Source organism: Callospermophilus lateralis, chromosome 11, assembly GCF_048772815.1.
Source record: "Callospermophilus lateralis isolate mCalLat2 chromosome 11, mCalLat2.hap1, whole genome shotgun sequence".
NCBI classification, from domain to species: Eukaryota; Metazoa; Chordata; class Mammalia; order Rodentia; family Sciuridae; genus Callospermophilus; species Callospermophilus lateralis.
Genome location: NC_135315.1, coordinates 99,562,183 through 99,583,198, shown reverse-complemented (window position 1 = coordinate 99,583,198; position 21,016 = coordinate 99,562,183). Strand labels below are relative to the sequence as shown.

General features: G+C 44.7%; 1 pseudogene; it reads right to left on the bottom strand.

Annotated features, from left to right (window-relative positions):
* LOC143410722 (inactive carboxypeptidase-like protein X2) overlaps positions 1-21,016 on the bottom strand; it is a 96,354-nt pseudogene that overhangs the window by 8,230 nt on the left and 67,108 nt on the right.

The following is a 21,016-nucleotide window of genomic DNA, read 5'->3' as shown; positions in this document are numbered from 1 at the left end:
GGACAGCCTCTTCTAAAGCATTAACTCTAGCTTCTAACTTTGTATCTATATGTTCCTGAATCATAAGTGCAGTAGAAATATTTTTTGACAACTGATTTACATGATGAGCAGTATGAACTTCTTTAACTAATGCAGTGGTGGAAGCAACTATGGACCCTATTATACCAATTAATGTTGAAATTCCTAAAATTAAGTTAGCTACAAAACGTTTAGGTCTAATTAAGGCTTGATTAACTGAATCTAATGCTTGTAACCCAGGATCATCATACCAAACAGAATCTAATTTAACAGGCAACATAACATAAGAAGGTTTATGTACAATTAAAATATGATTAGATGTTGATATGTTAGGATCAATACAATTTGTTAATGTACAACCTTTACAAACAACATCATAAGTTTCATCCTCTAATTTTGAAATTTTTAGTGTTCCTTGATTTTTAAGTAATATTGTATAAGGGGATCCTACACAAGCTGTAACAAAATGACTCTCATGTACTAAAGAAGGCCTAATCATATGTATTATGTTTAAAGAAGCCAATAATCTGTAAAGTTCTGTATAAACCTGATAATGTTGTTTAATTTTAGTAAAATATAAAGGGGCAACCCATCCAGCTGAGAACCATTTATTTATGGGTTCAAGTGGAACGCTCCTAATAATTCGTATTTGAGGAGTATTTCATGAAGGTGACGATAAAATTTTAGGAGCCTCATATTTAGATTTAGAAATAGAAAAATCATATATTGGAAAAGAAGAATTTTTTGGAAAGATTTTAAATCCTTTTTTAATAAACATACATGTATGCCACATTGGAAATCCAAATTGTTTATCTATTTTTACCCATGAATGATCAAGATGGGACTTAGCTTTTTTATAATTTTGAAACATAGAAGGAGGCTTTTTTGAAGGCAAATTTTTTTAAAAATCAGGAAAATCTAAAGCTAAAATAGAAAGCATCCAAAGATCCTTTATATCATTTTCCTCATTTGGAGAATTTGTCATAAAAGTTCTATAATTAAGTGGTATGTAGCCCACAATTGGAATAATATTATAACTAAAACACAGAGGAGGTAAATGACTATGACCCTTAAAACTAAAATTATGAGTTGATATAGGAGTAATAAAAGAATTAGATTTACCCCCCAGGAGATTAGTATTATTGGTAAATACTTTAATATCTCCTTTTCCCCAAGTAGTGAGATGAAATAAAGGTGGATCAGGATAATATGCCCAATAATATTTAGAAGACACATTGGTTATCTGACAGGCAAGAATAGCTAGCATAGCAACAAACATTTTTTTAGGAGTGTAGAGGTTTGACTGAGTAGAAATAAGTTCTCGAGCTTGATGAGTCAATTGTTTTAATTGTCCCCAAGTTGGTAATTTTGTAAATCTTGTAGAAGATGATCGTCTGAATAAGGATTGAGGGTCATCAAAGCTCATTTGGGAGAAAGATGGAATCAAGGTAGTCATCAAATCTTTCTCAGGCACCGTGGTCAATGGTGAGGCGTGTCGGAGACTCGGAGGGCACGATCTGTTCCGCTTTCTGGTTCGGAGGCTGGACATAGGGTCGAATCAGTCTGTCAGGAATCCAAATGGGGGAATCTGCGTCCTGTGGGAAGACACAAGCATATCCTCGCCCACAAGTTAGTAATACATCAGGTCCTTTCCATTTACCTGTCAAAAGATCTTTCCATTTTACCAAGGGTTTTGCTGATATTTTTTTACTTTTTCAATGTCTTAACATGGGATTCACTCCTTTATAATCACAATTAAGATGATTGATCACAAACAAAGCATGTTGTAAAACATGATAAGGAGAACTATATTTATATTTTTTTTGAAGTTTAGTAATTTGAGCTTTCAATGTTTGATGAGCTCTCTCAACTATAGCTTGTCCTTGAGGATTATAAGGAATTCCTGTAGAATGAGAAATTTTAAACATATCACAAAATTTTTTAAAAGCATTTGAAGTGTAAGCTGGTGCATTATCTGTTTTTAATGTTTTAGGCATTTCCAAATATGAGAAACAAATAAACAAGTGTTGCACTACGTCTTTATATGCTTCCCCAGTTCTTGCTGAGGCAATAATCACATGAGAAAAAGTATCAACAACAACATGAACATAACTTAATTTTTTAAATGAAGAAATATGAGTAACATCCATTTGCCATAAATCATTAGGTCTTAAACCACGAGGATTAACTCCCATGGGTAAAGTTGGCAATAATGATGGACAGGTTTGACAATTTTTGACAATAGTTCTAGCTGATTCCCTAGGGATATGAAATTGCTGTCAAAGGGCAGAAGCATTTTGATGATGTAAAGCATGACTAGCTGTAGCTTCCTGAACAGTAAGAATTTGGGGTCTGGTTAATGAATCTGCCAATGTATTGCCTTGTGACAATTTTCCTGGTAAGTTAGAATGTCTTCGAATATGTCCTATAAAATAAGGATGTTGTCTATCTAAAATTAACTTCTGTAAAGAATTTAAATGATGAAAAATTGTAGTCTTATGTTGAGGAAGAGAAGCTGTCTCTATATGAGGAAAAATTTTTACAATATACTGAGAATCAGTATATAAGTTAAACATTTGATCTTTTAATTGGGTAAAAGGCATAATTACAGCTATGATTTCTGTCCTCTGAGCAGAGGTTTCCTCTGTCTGTTGAACATAGGTTTTATCATTAATAACTAAAGATGCTCGTCCATTTGAGGAGCCATCAGTGAAAACTAAAGCTGCTGGTTGAGGTAAAGGTTCAGAAGAAAACAATTTTGGAAAAATAACAGGGTTATTTTTAACTAAATATAACAAAGGGTGAGATGGCAAATGAAATTTAATATGACCATAATATCCCTGTAAAGCTATTTGCCAATCTTCAGAATGTTTCATAAGTGTATTTAATTGATCTCTGGAATAAGGAATCACCAAACTATCCATTTCTTTCCCAAATAACTCTCTACTTCTATGTCTTTCTTTTATTATTAATAAAGCAATCACAGTAGGGTATGAGCAAATAACCTTTTTAGAAGTAACCGGCATATGAATCCATTCTAAAGGGCCTGACTGCCATAATACTCCTGTGGGTGTATGAGGAGTAGGTAAAATAAGAAAATCCCAAGTTTGAGTATAATCAACTCTTTGTAATTGTTGTTTATTAATAGCTTTTTCTACCTTATTTAAAGCCAATTTAGCTTCTTTTGTCAAAATACGAGAAGAACGTGGGTTAGAGTCTCCTTTCAAAATATCAAATAAGGGTTTAAGATCTGCAGTAGTAAGTTTCAAAAAAGGACGAATCCAATTAATATCTCTTAAAAGTTTTTGAAAATCATTTAAAGTTTGTAAATGATCAATCCGTAATTTCAAATTTTGATGGGAAACAGTTTGAGTATTTATAATTTTACCCAAATAATTGTAAGGAGGTGATTGCTGAATTTTATCTGGGGCAATGATTAAACCAAAATTTTGTAAAGACTGTGTCAGCATTAATAATATATGATGAAGCAATTGGACATCTTTATGAGCAATTAATATATCATCCATATAATGAATGATATAAGCATCTTTATATTTATCTCTTATTGGTTGTATTGCTATTGCAACATATTTTTGACAAAGAGTAGGACTATTTTTCATACCTTGAGGCAACACCTTTCATTGGAAAAGTTGATATGGCTGTTTTAAATTTACAGAGGGAAGGCTGAAAGCAAATCTTTTGTGATCATCAGGATGTAATGGAATAGTAAAAAAGCAATCTTGTAAGTCTATTACCATAACATGAAATCCTTTAGGGACAGCTACTGGAGATTGGAGTCCTGGTTGTAAGGAACCCATATCCTCCATGGTAGCATTTATAGCTCTTAAATCTTGTAATAATCTCCATTTACCTGATTTTTTTTAATAACAAATATAGGAGTGTTCCATGGACTATTAGAAGGTTCTATGTGTTTTAAATTAAGTTGTTCCTTAACCAACAAGTCTGCAGCCTGTAATTTTTCTGTTGTTAAGGGCCATTGTTCTATCCATACAGGCTCATCATTTTTCCAAGTAATTTTATCTGTTGTTTCAACAATGGCCCCAATTAAAAATCCTGTTGAGCTTCTTTTACAAGAGCAGTAGAGAGAGAAACTCCCATTTTAAACATTATATCTTGGCCCCATAAAGTAAAAGGAAGAGAAGGAATAACATATGGCTGAAAAGTTCCTGAATTTTTGTCATCAGCCCATTTAAGTATTTGAGTGTTTTTTGTTACATTAGTAGCAGTTCCAAGTCCCATAAGTGTTGAGGGAGTTACTGTTGTAGGCCAGGTTGAAGGCCAATCTTTTTCAGCTATACAAGTCACATCTGTTCCTGTATCTAATAAACCATCAATTATTTTTCCCTGAATCTCTAATTTTTTCATAGGACAAGAATTTTGAATTTTTTGAACCCAAAATGCCATATCACTAGAGCCAAATCCTTTTGTTTGTCTTTGTTTATTTGAAATAGTTCGGTTTCCGATAGATAAATAGGGGAGTAGCAAAATTTGAGCAATTTTTTGTCCTTTATGAATAATCAAAGTCTTCCGAGATGGAGGTTCTATTAAAATCTTAATTTTTCCAGTAAAATCAGAATCAACAACTCCAGGAATAACTTTGATTCCCTGTAGGGAAGCAGAGCTTCTTCCTAGGATAAGACCAAAAGTTCCTTTAGGTAAAGGTCCATAAATTTTAGTAGGTATAGTTAGAACAGAAGAGTCTGAGGGAATAACTACTGATTTTGAAGATGCCAAATCTAATCCTGCTGAATCTGGTGTGGCTCTTAATAAAGCCCTTATAGTATATTCTGTTGAAAAAGATTGTTGATGTCCTCTATTATTTAAGGGGCCCGAGGAGGGCCCCATTACTAGTTTCCCGGCAATGGATTGGCAGTGATTTGTGGAAATTTTTGAGGCATTGGTCCACCTATTAAAAGTGTCCCATCTTTATGAAATTTAGAGCGACAGTCCTTTGCCCAGTGAAAACCCTTATTGCAACGTGGGCATAAAGTTTTGGGTCTAGATATCTGATTAGAAACTATGTTTTCTTTATTTTGAAAATTTTTATTAGGACAAACTTTACTAAAATGACCTGTCTGTCCACAAGAAAAACAGCTTTGATTTCCTTTATTTTGTTCTCTGTTTTGAAGTCTTTTAAGAAACTGAGCATTTGTTTGTCCTTGTAATGTTGCAGCTATGGCTACACCTTGCAAATATGAGGGTGATACATCAGCACAAACCTTAACAAAATCAGATAAATTTCCTGTCTTTCTAATAGGTCTTAGGAGTGTCTGACATGTAGTATTTGCATTTTCAAAAGCTAATTGTTTAATTATAATTTGTGTAGCTTCATTATTTGTTATAATTTTTTCCACTGATTCTTTTAATCGAGACAAAAATTCCTCAAAAGGTTCTTCAGGATTTTGTTTTATAGTACTTAAGCCAGAAGTTTTAACTCCTTTATTTTCCAATTGTCTCCAAGCATTAACTGCTAAATCTGAGCACTGGATCAAGGCAGGATGAGGAAGATGTAATTGATCACTTGGCTGAGCCCAATCATTTTCTCCCATTAACATATTAAGAGTGACTTCACTATTTATAGATTTATTATATCGAGAGCGTTCTTTAGCTCTATCTTCATAATCTGTTTTTCATAGTAAGAATGTTCCTCCAGGGAGACAAGATTTTGCAGTAGCAAACCAATCATATGGAGTCATCCATCTAGTGGCAATAATTTCTACTATCTGTAAAGTATAAGGAGAAGTGGGCCCATAATCATGAACAGACTGTTTTAATTCTTTTAAAAGTTTTAAAGGAAGGGGCTCCCATTGAGGCATATAATTCTCATCATTTGAATCAAAAGTGATAGGGAGAGTAAAACTTAAATCTCCAGATTGTAGAGCCTCTTTCATAGCTCCTTTAAATCCTACATTCCGTGGAGGAGGTGGTAAAGTATTTTTCATTTTGGAACCCAATTTATTTTTGGTAGAAGATCCGCAAGAATGTGTACTTATGGGGGCAAAGAATTCTTCATTATGATATTCAGTAGCTGCTTCTTCTAAATTATCTTTATTTTGTAAACAAGACTGATCCTTCTCCTCATCTTTTTTTAGGACATAAGTTTCACTTCTAGAGTCCTTCCTTAGGGGAGTTTCTTCAGTAGGGACAGTTAAGTTAATCTTATTTAAGATTTCAGCTTCTTGAGCTGGATCTAACATATCTTTTAAAAGATTCCATAATGCTATAGCATCTACAGGCATATTTTCTGGTCCATAATTAGAGTAATATGCTCTTAAAGCTTCTCCTATTTTTACCCATGTTTTTAGATCTAAGGTTCCCTCTTCTGGGAACCAAGGACAACATTCCTGAATAAAATGAAAAAACCTCTGTAATTGTGAAGTGGGAACCTGAACTCCTTTTTTTCTAAGCAAATGTTTAACAATATCAATGAATAATCCTCGTTCCTTGGATTCTGTATTTCCCATTTTTCTTTTACCTAATTACCCACTCTCACCTGTTCTGCCAACAGGGGGCTCGAGAAACCCACGGGTAATGGCCTATCCACTCCGAAAACAAGGGGGCAAATGCCGAGGGGGCTTACCTTCAGGTGCCGAGGGGATTACCTTCAGGTCCCTGGCTCGGGCGCCAATTGCCGGGGTCCAGCCCCAGCGGGGTCCAGGGAGTCCTGATGGAGGAGTGGCGTCGGCGAAATGATGAGACAGGAGTCGTTCCGTTTGAGCAATCTCCAGAGAGAGAGCTAAAACTGCTTTCTCTGGGTCCCCTTTTTATTACAATTTTTCTCATCATTATAGATTCACAATATGTCATTGATTATATAATTTAAAACTTTGCCAAGACATGACATTTCCTTAACCATGATTGAGAGCACACCAATCTACATTCTTCCAGGATATGACCCCCAGCTATACAATCATCAAAGTACAAAATCATCAATAAAACATGTCACCAATTTACATCCTTCAGATTTTCCCAAGATTTACTATTTTTCCCAAGATATGTTATTTCCTTATTAACTAATGCCAAACTACGTAACCAGACTCTAAGTCTTTAGCCAATCATTAACCTAAAGTACATTTGTACTTTATTTCTAATTCAAAATTCCCATCTAAAAAAGTCCCTTTAAATCTTATATTTAAAATATCCTAAAGTTTATGAAGCATCCTTAAAACATATCAGAAACCTATACAACTTAAAGACTTAAGAATTTCTAAACTTAAGAATCTAAATAAAATAACATTTCTAACATTATTTTAAAACTGTGTCTTATAAACCTATTTTAATTGATTCCTAAATTTATTCTCATAAAACTGGTTGAGCTGCTTTCTCGAAGAGTTTCTTTGTTTCTCAGTCAAGGTACACTAGTTCTCAAAGAGTTTGTTTCTCAGTCAAGGTGCACTAGTTCTCAAAGAATTTGTTTTTCAGAGGATGATTGTTGTCCATTATTAGGTTTGTCCACAATGTACTAAGATAGAAGAATAGCCTTTTACTTTGTCCTTGATATGCTGAGGGGTGGGTAGAACGGCCTCCAAGGCATGAACTACCTGTTCTGTTCTAGCCATCTAAAATTTAATTTGTTTGACATTTAACATACTCATGCCTCCTGTGAGAAACATAAGCATGAAAATGCAAAGTCCCAATTACATAAAAAAGGGTCTCATGGTTTCGGTTACCCACCAACCAGCGTGGCTTTGCCAGCATTCATCCTCACTGTGACCCTGTCAAGACAGTGGGAGAGCGGCTTTGCCAACACTTTTTCTCACTGTGACCCTGTCAAGACAGTGAGTGGGGGATCGCCTCCACCAACTGGCTTGCATCTTTCATGCCAGGGAAGCTCACTGGGGCTGTGATGAAGCTCCTGGGACCCTTGTGGGGCAGACTGAGAGGTCATTTGCAGGTGCAGAGGTGCAGCCACAGGCACCAGGAAGCTGGCACCCAAGCCACAGGTGGGCTGCCTGCAGCTTCTGACTCATACACAATAACGCACAGGAGGGCACCTTGTGTGCAGCCCCAGGATTGTCCTTCCTCCAGCAGGGGTTAAGCAGAATCTAACTGGTATGCTGGCAGAGTCCTGGGCTCACTGTGCATGCAGGCATATCCCCCTGATCTCCAGGAAGTCTGCTCCTGATCTCCAGGAACTCTGGGCCTCTTTATGATGCAGCTAGCTTTAGCATTAGACCTGGCTGACCCATTAATGCTCCATCGTGGGTGTGTCTTGAGAACGTGCGGCAGGGAAGGTGTTCCAGGGGTCCAGTGAAGACTCAGGGCCTCATCAGTTGGCTGCAGGACCTTGGTATAAGTGCTTCAGTCATCTCATGCCACACCCTGCAACAGTGACTCTGAAGGCCTGGGGGTTTCATGGGCTGCACTGGATCCCCCAATGTTTATCATGTGAAGCTTAATGCCTCCAACTGAGGCTGTCAGATGAAGCCATGGGCCCTAATCCAGCAGGACTGGTGATCTGGACATGCACAGATGTGCATGATCAGAGGAGTGACCTCCTGAGGCAGCAAGAGGGCCGCCATCTGCAGGCCACAGAGAGCAGCATCAGAGGAAACCACCTGCTGACCTTGCTCTTGGGATTCCAGCTCCAGGACTGCCACTGGAGCCACCAGTCAGTGGTATTTTCTCCTGGTGAAAGCAAACTCAGAAATGGGCTGCGGGCACACCTGCTCAGATAATGTCACCCACTCCCCACACAGCGTCCGAGAGCCCTGCACTGGCTGTGCCACCAGCGTGTGGAGGAGCCCCACTGGTCTGGAGCATTTCCCCCGCATCTCACTGGGGCTCTGGCCAAGTGCAGACAGGCCAAGGATCCAGGCAGCACTGTGGCTGGCCACGGTGACGGCCGGGCCTGGAGCACTAACTCAGCCCATGCCCTCAGCCATAGGACAGCCCCTTCCTCGGCTGCCCCACTCGAGCCGCGCACGCCGCCATACCTGCTCCATGAACACGATCAGCGATTCGCGGTTGTTCTCCCACTCCTCGGGCAGCTGGCTCTCATGCGGGTACTTATCGCAGCCCACATAGATGGACAGCTCGAAGCAGTTCGTGTGTAGGTAACTGAAGTCATTCAGACCTGCCAAGCCAAGGGACATTCTCGCTGAACTATGCTCCTGGAGGCAGGGGAGCCAGCAGGGGTGTTCCTGAGCACTCGGAGGATGTCACTAAACCCAGACAGGCACCTACCACTGACCAGCACCTGCAGGACTGCAGAAGTGAGGTCTGGAGAGAGTGGGCAGGGAGTGGGGGAAGTGCCCAGGGGAGGACACTGCCCCAGACGTCACTGAGAGAGGAAGGGTGGGTGTAGGTGCTTTTATGTATTTATTTTATTAAGGTGGTTTAACCCACAATCAGTCATTAACACTGTGGGGCTTTTAAGTGTTGAATTAAATCTATCTCCACAGCCACATGGACCTCAGCTTCAGCCATTTCCTACTCATAAAATTGGTGTAATTCTATCCCATGTTTTACTGAGTGCCTTCTGTCATCCAGGGCCTGTCCTAGGTCCCCTGAATCCCCTGGAGGAGTCACTGTATCCCCCAACCCAACCACCAGAGGTACGCAGAGGGCACATTTTTACACATAAGAAAATTGAGACCCCGAATGATCAGAATCAGATCTAGACTGTGGGCCCAGGTCTGCCTGGTGACAGCCCTTGCTCTCATCTCCAGACCACGAGTCACTTCTTGTGGACTGCGGGGCAATCATGCCCACCTCGAAAGCCCCAAGCAGACAACCCCCACATCCAACATGGACAAGCACGACTAAGCAGGGTGCCAGCGGCCGCCCAGGCAGGCACACAGGCTCTGTGCAAGGTTCCCAGCCTGCAGCTGCTAAGGGCCGCTTCTGGCTTAAAATGGACTGGAGCTCACTCCCTGTGGTTCTAGAGGCTGGACGTGTGAGATCAAGGTGCTTGCACTCCCCCAAAGCCTCTGGGGGCTCCCTTCCTGCCTCTCTGCTCTTGGTGGCCCAGGTGTTTCCCTCTCTCTGCCTTGTCTCTACATGGTCTCCTCTGTCCCTTATAAGGACACTTTTCAGGGTTTTAGAGCCCACCTGGGTGACCCAGGATGACTGCATCTTGAGGCCTTTAGTGTAATCAACTTCAAAGACCATGTCTCAATAAGGTGACATTCCCAAGTAGGGGGTCCACAGGTGAAGCCACCGCCTCACCTAATATTTTTGCAAAAGCCACTCTCTACCAGATTCTGGGTTCCAATCACTCAGAAGCCAGCAGCAATGGGCTTTGGTCACTAATTGTGATAAAAGAAGGAAGGACAGGAGCAGTGGATGGCGTGGCTGTGTCAGGGAATGTGAGTCCTCTGCCAGGGCCTGGCCTAGCTGCAGAAAGCTGGCCCCGTGCCCAGTCAAGTCACTCAGGCAAGTCCTGCAGAGGGCCTCAGGGCCAGGGCAGTGTCCACTTGGGTTAGTACAGTTCTCCACCGGGGGCTGGACATCTCATGGCACACAGAGTGTCTGTGGCCACCCTCTTGGGCCTTGCAGTACTGATGAGGTGATAAGGAGACATTTTGCAAATGTCTCTAAAGGTCGGGAAGCCTGAGCGGCAGGATGAGAAAGCAGAACTGGAGGAAGTTCGGGCCAGGCCGGCTTTGCTGCTGACGCCACCCAGGGCCAGGCCCCGTGAGGACGGCTCCCACAGCCAGCTTCCTCCACCCGAGCACAGGGGACGAGGTGCTGCAGCACTGGGCAGCGCTTGTCAGGCCTCCAGTCCTGGCCGGGGCAGGGGACATACCCTGGTGTTTTCAGACTAGACCAGCTTCATGGGGGACACAGGGCCACATGCTCCTCAGAGCTCTGTGCACCTGCCTCCTTGGAGGACAAGGCACAGGACCAGAGGCCTGGGACAGGGAAACCAACGTCTGTCTCCGTGGTGTTCGATGTACACAGTGCCCACGGTGGCTTTGTGAAGTTGACTGAGCCTGGCTCTCAGCTGTGTCTCCCCCATTAACCAGGAAGAACTGGACAAAAAGTGAGAGTGAGAAATCACATTTCATTATCCTACAAAGGACACACCTGCAGACTGTCACTCTTTTCGAGGGAGGACCATTAAAAAGGTCTGAGCCAGCTAGGGCTCCACCACCAGGTCCCTGGAATAATGGGAAATATAATTGAGAAAGAAAAACGCACCCCTGATCGCTGCATAGACCCTCCTTTACTCCCGCCTGGGTGTTGGGGGGGGGTGGTTGCTCTCCTTTTATAAGTGAGATAACTGAGCCTTGGAGACTGATAGGGGTCTGTCAAGCAAGAAAGGGTCAGGCACAGCTGACTCTGCGTGACGCTACTGGTGACCCACCCCAATCCCACTGCGACCACACCCGGCGTCCTCACAGCAGCTCCTGAACCGCTGCACTTGAAGGTTTCCCTAGGTAGGTCCTGGGGCTAAAACTGAGCATATGAAGTGTGATTTGCCCCTAGGGACTCTTCCTGATAGACGGGGATTTGCAGCTCTTAAACATTTCATATGAGGCAAAAATCATGGTGCAGACAAGAGGGAACACCTCCACTTGGTGTTTAATAGAGAAAGAGTCGGGGAGGGAGGCTCTCTGTGTTTTAAAATGGCCATGGGAACACATAGTTGTACTTTTTGTCTTTCCCAAGGGTGGAAATATACATGAAAATTATGTGAAGGCGAAATTTAAAGCAAAGTAAAGTCATATGAAAGCTCATTGGTACAGTCTACAGAGAATAAGAAGATAATCAAAAAAGAGATTCACAGTGAGTCTGCCCTGAAAGCAGGAAAGGGCAGGGATGGGAACTTGCCCTGAGGGTCTCTGAGAAGCAGACATTGAGCAGCCCACCCCTCCACCTTCTCAAGACACCTCTCAGGAGACATCACCATCACCACCACCATGGCCACCATCATGCCAACTTTACTAATGGAAACATATAGGGGTTCAGGGGGGTAAACTAACTTGCTCAGGGTCACACAGCCTCTCAGTGATAGAGGTGAATTTGAATCCAGGTCTTTCTGATGTAGAGTGTTATTCAAATCCATCATTGGATTAACCAACCTTCACAAAATCAAGAAAATAAGAAACAATAATTATGCTGGGGTCTTATAATCCAACGCTGGGGACTTTAGGGAATATGCCATCCTTATCCCTCTTGGATTAGGAGCCTTGGGATGAGAACAGCCAGAGTCAGGAAGCAAGGTGGAGGTTTCTGGTGGAGGCATCACCAGGCCTATTGGATTCTAGAAGGAACACCTCATGGTCCCCACTCTGCACATAGCTGCTTAGACCACGTGCAGTGTGGAGTCTGGAGGCCAGGTCTGCTGGCCTGCAGTGGACAGCAGATATGGTCTCTACCATGCAGGGGTCTCTGGACACACCTGCAGCCCACTCACTTCACACCTGAGCATGAGATCAGTCCATATCCCCTTCACAGGCTCCAGCACAGCAAACCCCAAGCCAGAACAGCTCCGAGTGAAAAGCCCAGCTCTGTGCCAGCATGCTCTGCTTCCTCACGGGGCTTTCTTTGGGGTCCAACACCACTAAGTTCACTTTCACCCATCTGTGATCCTATAACGTCTGCATAGCTCAGTGGCCAAGAACAAGGTCAGGCAGACCCCAACTTACCCCTTTCTTGCTTGGCAGACCCCCACCAGTCTCCACGGGCCAGCTATCTCACTTATAAAAGGAGAGTAACCACCTCCCAGACCCAGGTAGGAGTAAAGGCATTAGTCATGCCACTGAGGGTCGCCTGTGCCCTTCCTGTGGGGCCAGCTGTCTGTGAGTACGTGGCCTCGTGATGCCCTCCAGGACCATGAGACTTACTTCCGGCAACCGTGTGCCAGGAAGCTCCGTCGACGGTGCCCTCCTCCTTCTGGAAGTCCTTTGTGTGGCACACCCTCCTCCTGGTGTCCGTCATGAGGCCGTGGGTGGAGGCGTAGGAGTAGGCCAGCCAGCGGAACACGTGGTCGTCGGGCGTGGGCGTGTGCTCCTGGGTCTTCCACGCGGAGTGCACCATGTCGTAGGGGTAGGCCACCACCAGCTCGCCCCCCTGCAGGTTGCCACCCAGCACGAAGGGCATCTTTTCCATCCAGGCAATGACCGCTCTGGTCTCCGCGGCCACCTGTGAGCATGGAAAATGGATGGGTACCATGAGACAGAGACTGTTTCACCCTGGCTCTCAGAACAGCTGCCTGTTCAAAACAGCAGCAATTTCCTAGAATAACCTTAGAATTGCTAGAATTTCAAAATCTATCCTGGGGAACCTGGACTTGTGAAAATAGTGGATTTAAAAAAAAAAAAAAGGAAGCCAGGGAAGTGTCTGATTTCCATGGTGGGAATATTCCAGTGAACACCATTGTGAGAAGCCCTGGCTGGGTTCAATCCACAGTACTGCAGCTACATTCCCAGCCTTTTTTATTCTTTCTTTTGAGACAGAATCTTGCTAAGTGGCTGAGGCTGGCCTTGAACTTGTGATCCTCCTGCCCCAGCCTCCAGGGTCACTGGCAGAGTGATGATTCACTCCAACACCACTGAATCAGTTCACAGGCAGCACATCATCCATGGCTACCAATGGCACGAGAGACCAGCACCCCGAGTGTGGCCGAGCCCCCACCCAACTGTGGGCCTTGCAGTTTCTGTCACGATTATTCAACTGTGCCCTGCATCAAGGAAGCAGCACAGACAAAAGGCCAATGTGCACCCACAAAAAACCAGTTACCACAACAGCCCCGGTGACCTGGCCCCACTGAGGCCCGCCAACCTACTCTGTCCAGGCTCAGTCCCATGCCAGCTGCCTGGAGGTACCAGGGATGCATGCGTGACATCACGGGACACAACTGGCTGCACCAGACAGCAGAACACGCCAGAGAACCCAGTGGCTCACGGTCCAGCGTTACAGACCACGGGATCCCAGGGAAAACCCTCAGCTTCGAGGAGACTCAAAAGACTTCAAACCCTTGAAACCCACGGCTTTATGTGCATCTTGACTTGAGCAAGCTGAGGGGTTAGGTGGAATGAGAGGGGCTCAGAGAGGACGGAGGAAGAGTGGAAAATGGGGAGGAAGGGAACTCACTGACCAGTGTAACAGGGGGAGTGTGAACACTGACCAGACATTTTATAATATTAAGACATTATTTATTTGCAGTAATAATGGTAATAGACTATGGTACATTACTGTCTCATTATCATTTACTTTATATAGTAATGGTAAATACAGCTTTGAAAAAGAGTCCCCATTTTTTACAGATAGCTGTTGAAAAATTGATGGGTGATTGACACAGTCTCTGGGAACCGCTTCAGTCAGTGGGGAGGAAAAGAATGGGGGTGAAGTGTTAGACTCTGTAAACAAGTCTGGATGGCGCCTGGCAAAATGCCAGAGGGAGTGGTTTGTGAAGTAACGCCAGTGAACAATTAAGTGTGGAGATTCCTGATTGGTTGACTGCTGTATCTAGTTTATGCTAATTAAGATAAGCTGTGTGGAATGTATAAAAACCTCTGTTGTCCTACAATTAACGGCTCCCATTCCTGCTGTATCAACGTACACAAGTTGTTCGTCACCACCCCCACCCCCACCCCCGGTTATTTTGCTGCAGCCGGACTGCGGCAGTGAAGGTATTGACAAGTCAAGCCAAGTGACAAAGTCGGCCCCAGCCCTTGAGGGGCTTCCCAACTTACTGGGATGGTGCCTGTTTGACTGCTCATAGCTCCTGCGGATTCCACCCACCCCACCCATGGATCCCACTCACAGGGAACAGCCTCCTGAGATGAACCTCATTTTCTCTGTTTCATCCCACATGCAAATGTCCAAAATATGCGATTTAGTTTCATTTGCTCTTGATCTAAAGAGGAGGGAGTGACCACGCTGATGGCTGACTTGTACATCTTCTCCACTCAACTGATGTTTCTAACGCTCAGCCCCAAAGTCGACTCAAGCCATGGTTCAGTCTTTGTCACTTCAGCACTAAGATCTCAATTTATTCATGCTTAAGAGGACGGCATGAAGTAACCTCCAATCTTTGGCTGTAATGGACAGTGTGCTTTGACCTTTCTGGTGCTGTCACCTGACACCCACCTGAAAGTTCTCTTCCCTGTATCACAGCATTGGAATTACAGGTAACATCACAGGATGTGGAAATGTCCCAGTTTCGCAAGGTAATCAAGCTGGTCCCCAAAGTCACGACTCTCACCACAAAGGTATGACACCCACTGGGTCCATCCTGTCTGACATCTGGGTGTTGCTGGGCCTCTTATTTTTGCTGCTTGGTGGATGTGCAAGGTTCTCTCTTTCACACTTCCACACGTCCACATCTCCTGTGAGACCAGCCCTACATCTCCTCCTCTGTGAACTGCCTTCTGTGTCTTTTCTGCGGGGTTGCATACATTTTTCTTGAAACTCTTTATACATATTTTGGAAATTCTACTTCTTTTCAGCTACATAATTTGCAAATAACATCTTCCAGTTTGCAGCTTATCATTATAGTTTATTAAATCTTTTGTTGAGTAGATTTTCTTATTTTGAGGTAGTTGAATTTATTAATCTTTTATGATTAAGCCTGTGTGCATCTTGCCTAAAATAGGCTTTCTCACCCGGAAAGCTAATCATGTATATCCAGAGGTTTACTGAAGATTTTACTGTGAATTATTTTCAAGCTTTATCAAATGCTCCTTTCTGCAGATAAATTACTTCGTATTTGTGGGGTTTTTTTAATCATTTCATTAACTTGAGTTTCTTGTTATCTTTTTGATAACTTCTCAAATTAATTAATTTTTGGCCTTTCTTCTTTTGCAATAAATTTACTTAAAGATACACGTTTCTCTAAAGCACTATTTTGGGCTGTACTCCATAAATTCTGATAATAATATTTTGTTACCATTTGCTTAATATTTTTTGAGTTGCCAGTATAATTGTTTTCCTCTGACCTATAGTTAGAAGATTTTAAAACTTTTACTAAATACATACTAATTTTTTCATTCGTCTTATCATCATCTTCCAGTTCAGACAGAAGGTGATGAGATCGTGTTTGCCTGAGTTCTATTCTCTGAAATTCCATCATAGCTCCATTCACCCTCAATTTTTGAAAATGTTCCAGGATTAATGAGAATATTCTCTAATTGTTGGTTGTAGAATTCTTATGGGTTCCTTATGTCAAGCCTATTGATCTTGTTAATTAAATCTTACTTTTACTGATTTCTCACCTCTAAACTGTCCGTAATTGAGAGAGGGATTGGTGATGCTGTGTAATTCTCCTGTACTTCTAGAGAATGAGAAGCTTAGAAAACTGAATTCCAGGCTTAAAGCAAAGTCTGAACTCTGAGGAGCTGAGCCTGGCTGTGCTGGAGTAATGGGGTGTCTCCACAGCCTCGGGGGGACCAGAGCTGGCAACCAATTCCAATTTTGATCCAAGTGCTCCCAAAATATAGCATCACTTGAATTCTTAAGTTTGCCAGGTATCATTGGGATGTTATGGACCAACTGGGTTGAACTTAAAACCAGGAGAAAGATTGAGAAGACCTGGAGCTCATAGCCAATGAGGTCAATACCATCCCTGCATCATCTTGTGGGCATCCTCACCAACCACAGGGTACCACCATGGTCTGTTCCCATCAGTCAACTTCTGGGGACCTGCTCAGCCCTGGGCTGTGGGCCACTGAAGGAGACCACATGCTGACCCTCCACCAGTAAGAGGCCCAGCATGCTGTGCTGCATGGGCAGGGGCTCGAGGCAGCATCCCTCTGGATTAGCCCGAGCGTGCTACCTAAACTACAGCTTCCCAAAGCAGTGGATGCCCTGTGCAGAGAAACTGCCCAGTGAGATTTCAGCCCAAGTCTGCAGGGATTCTAGGAAGGCCTCCTACTGGCCACCGAGCTGCCTGAGAAGGGGACCTTAAAAAAAAAAAAAAAAACACAGGAAAAAACTTTCTCTCCTCTTCCTTCACAGTCATGACAGCCTGAGCACCGGCTGCCACCCTGGATTATGACCTTGAGGGTGAAAGTCACATGTCTCCATGGTAGAGGCAGAAAGACAGATATTCATCTGGGTTCCTGGGGTTCAACTACAAGGTCGAACTAACACTAACCTAGGTTCCAATCAAAGCAGACCGGGTGAAGGACATATGAGATCAAAGAATAAGGGAAAGGAAGGGAGTTACCGCTGACAGCGAGGGCACCCCAACAACGCACGATGCTTTCATGAGAACATATTTGTGAAACAGGAACAAAGGCATTTGGTGAAAACATTTCCTACCCAATTTCATTTTTTGTTTCCAAAGATGTGACACATGCAATAAACCCACAGGTACTTATTCAAATAAAATCAGATGCGTCAAACAGTCAGTGAGGGCTGTAGGTAATGTCATGGAAGACTGACAGGGAGGACAAGGATGACAGCAACCAACAGGTAAAATTCAGACATGTGTGCTTTGGTCTTTGCAACACTGTGCGGTTGTCAAGAAATGTAATTCAATATTTTCTAGGAAGAACCTCCAAGTACCCATTCGGAGGGGGCTCCTTCTCTGCCCACTTCCCTGCTTCTGGAGAAAGCAAAAGCACATGGCTTTGCCCTGCTCCTAAGTGCCAGGCCTCGGCCATAGCAGGTGTCCTCTGGCTGCCCGCTGCTCAGCAGATCGGGATACTTTTACTCATGGTGGCATTTTCAGACAGAAACCACTCAGGGATGGCAATGTGGTGATTGGGAACTTTCCTGGGGACGTTCTGCCGATCCTCTGCCTCCCAGAGCAGCATGTTCAAATCAGGAAAGTTGTTGTTGATGTCAATCCCATCGTGGGTTCAGCGTCCCAGGGACCAGCCTCCCAGCTCTGAGCCCTGAGAGAAGATTCAGAATGTAAGGAACCCGCAGATGTAGGAAAACCAACCCCTGCCCTAGGAGATGCACATGTCCACCTCCACCCGTGTGTCTCGGAGCCTCTGACACACTCTGACCTAAAGATGGCATCCAGGAGAGTACTGAAAACCTGCTGCTGGAATTTGATGGGTGACGAAGGGTAATACAGCAAGGTCACTCCAGAGGGCACCCAGAGAACCACCCTGCCACCTGGCACTGCTCAAAGGGATGAGACCCTTCCTCCCACCTCTCTCCTGCACAGCTCGGTGGGACCTCTGAGTGACCACGAACCTAGGACTCCACCCTGCAGGGCAACACGAGGCTGGCACAGCCTAGAGTGCTTGTTTTGCCGCCTGCCCAGGTTCTGACCTGCAGATCCCCAGTGAACAGAACCAAAGGTCTGTAACCTAAAGCTTGCATTTGATAGATGCCACTGTTTATACAGGGGTCCACTTTATCCTCAGATACTATGGTAAATCATCGTGGACCCACAACACAACATAGTTCTAAGTACCGTCAGCACATATTTACATACATAGGCTTGTTTTATATCTACCAATGACCTACGAAAATTCTGCATCAGAGTTTAGACAGGAATCATAAATAACATCTCAGAATAATAAAAGCAGCTCTCCTTACAGGGCTGTGGAGAGGGTAAAGGTGCTGCGCATGGCTGGCACCTGGTTTCAGGGTGCAGTCAACACAGGGCGTAAGTCTTCCATCATTTCATCCTATATATGTTATTATTCATGTTCTCTCTGTCCATTTAGTGGGCATGTCCCTCTTTCAGGGTCGCCATGGTTCGCATCTCCCATAAACCTCGTGGTTTCCTGGCCACAACAGGGAAGCACCAAGAAGAAGCCTCCTGAGGACCTCCCGTGGCCTGTTGGCCGAGCACACCCTGGTAAAGCCTCACTTTACCCCTTCGTAGGCCTTCTCGTAGCTGTCGGGGTTGAGGGAGGGAACGATGTGGATCCGGGTCTCCTCCACCAGGAGGACGATGCGCACATTCTGGCCCAGGTACTCCTGGCACAGGAACTGCAGTAGCAGCAGTAGCAGCTCACGGCCCAGCACCTCGTTGCCTTGGGCACCCGCGATGTAGTGGAACTCGGGCTCACCTTCACAGAGAGAGGCACAGGCTGGGCGGGCATGCGCACTGCCAAGGGCGCCTGTCCCTGCCTCTGAACGATAGAAACTTAGCTACGTAGCCCAACCTGTTCTTTCCAATAAACCTCCCAAATTATAGCGGGATAATTTTTAAATTCCAAAATAGTCAGGTATGTAGGCAAAGACAGAAAAATCCTGGGTGGCACAAGCCACGAGCAGTCCTGCTCATTCTTACGAGGTTTAAGGGTTACAAGTCACAGCAACCATATTCTCTCTCCTTTTCCATGTCTTACAAAGACACAAAGATGAAAGGACACAAGCAGAAAAGAGTCCTGCAGGGCAGGTTAACAGCAGTACAGTTGGGAAAGGGGCTGAGCATTTTCTCTTTCAAAGCTCAGCTTCTGAAATATGAGGGGTGCTATGGTTTAATGTGTGTCTCTCCAAAATTCACGTGTTGGAACTAAGACCCATGTGATCGTATCCAGAGGTAGGGTTGCAGCTGATTAGTAGCTAGTACCCTTTAAAATGGCCTAAGGGAACCAGCAAGGTCCCTTTCCCCTTCAGGCTTCCGCCCGGAGAGGACACAGCAAGAGGGAGCCTTGAGAGAAACGGGCCTCAGCAGACACTGAACGTGCCGGCCCCTGGTCTTGGACGTCCAGCTTCCAGAACTGCGATAAACAGATTTCTGTTGCTCGTATGTGATCCAGTCTCTGGAATTTTGTGATAGCAGATGAACAGATCAGACATGGGGCCATCTGTGCTGGGCAGAGCTGACAATTCTCTGCCCCTTATTGTCCTCACCGCTGCTGAGGACAATGTGACTGACCAGCAGAGCTGACATCTGCCCTTCAAAAGAAACTCCAGGGATTCAGTCGAATGCGAGGGCTGAGTGAATCTGACAATCTCTGAACCTAAATGGCAGTGGATTTCTAAGCAGCAGGCAGATTTACTAGAAAGGAATCCAGAGAAGCCCACCCTACCTGCAGGGGCTCAGGGTGGGGAGCAGGTGAATGGGAAGTGGCTGAATGCAGGAATGGGTAAAGATAGGACTGACATGAAAAAATAAAAATAAAAAAGAGGGAGACAGCCTGGCATGGTGGCGCACACCTGTAATCCCAGCATTTTGGGAGGCGAGGTAGGAGGATCGAGAGTTCAAAACCAGCCTCAGCAAAAGCAAGGCGCTAAGCAACTCAGTGAGACCCTGTCTCTAAATAATATATAAAAATAGAGCTGGGGATATAGCTCAGTGGTCAAGTACCCCTGAGTTCAATCCCCAGTCCCCTTCTCCAAAAACAAACAAACAAAAAAGAGTGAAGCACTGTAGCTTAAGCCATCAATGAGTAGCATTTCCTCCTGGGAGAGGAGTCTAGCCACTTTCTTCCTCGGCTGTTGTGAATGGCCTTGGAGGGGACACAGGATCAGGTGCGGGCTCTATGGAGAGAAGGAAGGTGTGTCCAGCTTAAATAATCTGCGGCCTGTGTCACAGGGGCCAGAGGCTCTCAGGTCTCCAATCTGTGTGCCCTACAGAGTCCACCCTATGAGACGGCTGACGATGGCCAGTGCAGGCCCTGCTTCCTGAATGTTCTCGGGGATAGAACATGATGCCTGAGGAGGCACCATGGATAAGGCGAATCACCGTCACCCCAGGGGCCCCTCACCGACTTCGTGCTCGCCTGGGTGGTCGGAGATCTCCACGGCGTACAGCTTCAGGCCCTGGTGGCTTTTGCCAATGTTGTAGATCCTGGTGATACTGGGGCACATTTAGTTCACGACCTTCATCAACTGAAAGACAAAGTCAATGAACCATTTCAAGTAACGATGGGGCAGACGTCTCAGGAGGTCAGCCGCTTGCTTCCTGTTCCCCACAGGGCCCTTCTCCCACAGCCTGGCTGCTCCACGTGGACGCTCCTCCCCACAACCATCCCCCCAAGGCTCTCAGCACCCACCTTTTGTGCCAGCCTGCCCTGGGGTCATCTCTAAGGAGGCGCTCCTGGCCATTGCCCACTGCGGCTCTGGACACTGAGCGCCCCTGGCTGTGGTACCACCTCCTGCCACGGTC